Raw genomic sequence first — 286 nt, 5'->3', positions numbered from 1 at the left:
AAAAATTATTTTGATATCATTGAGAAATGGGTATATCCATTCTTGAGAATCGGGTTTTGACCGATGAACAGTAACATGATAAAATGGATGTTAGTTAAAAACATAAAAGTTATAGGAAATTATTGCAGCTTTCTAGAAAAAAATTGAGGTCATTTGGACTTCTAAAACTTAAGATATAGGCTGAACACTAAATAGTATGTGGGTTGTAGGACAGATTTAGACTTTCTTTCGATGCTAAGATTTGGAATTTAAATGGCAGAATTGAGTCTTACACTATCATGAAAGG

Source organism: Populus euphratica, unplaced genomic scaffold, assembly GCF_000495115.2.
Source record: "Populus euphratica unplaced genomic scaffold, PopEup_1.0 scaffold468.1, whole genome shotgun sequence".
Lineage (NCBI taxonomy): Eukaryota > Viridiplantae > Streptophyta > Magnoliopsida > Malpighiales > Salicaceae > Populus > Populus euphratica.
Note: the sequence above shows the minus strand (reverse complement) of the source record.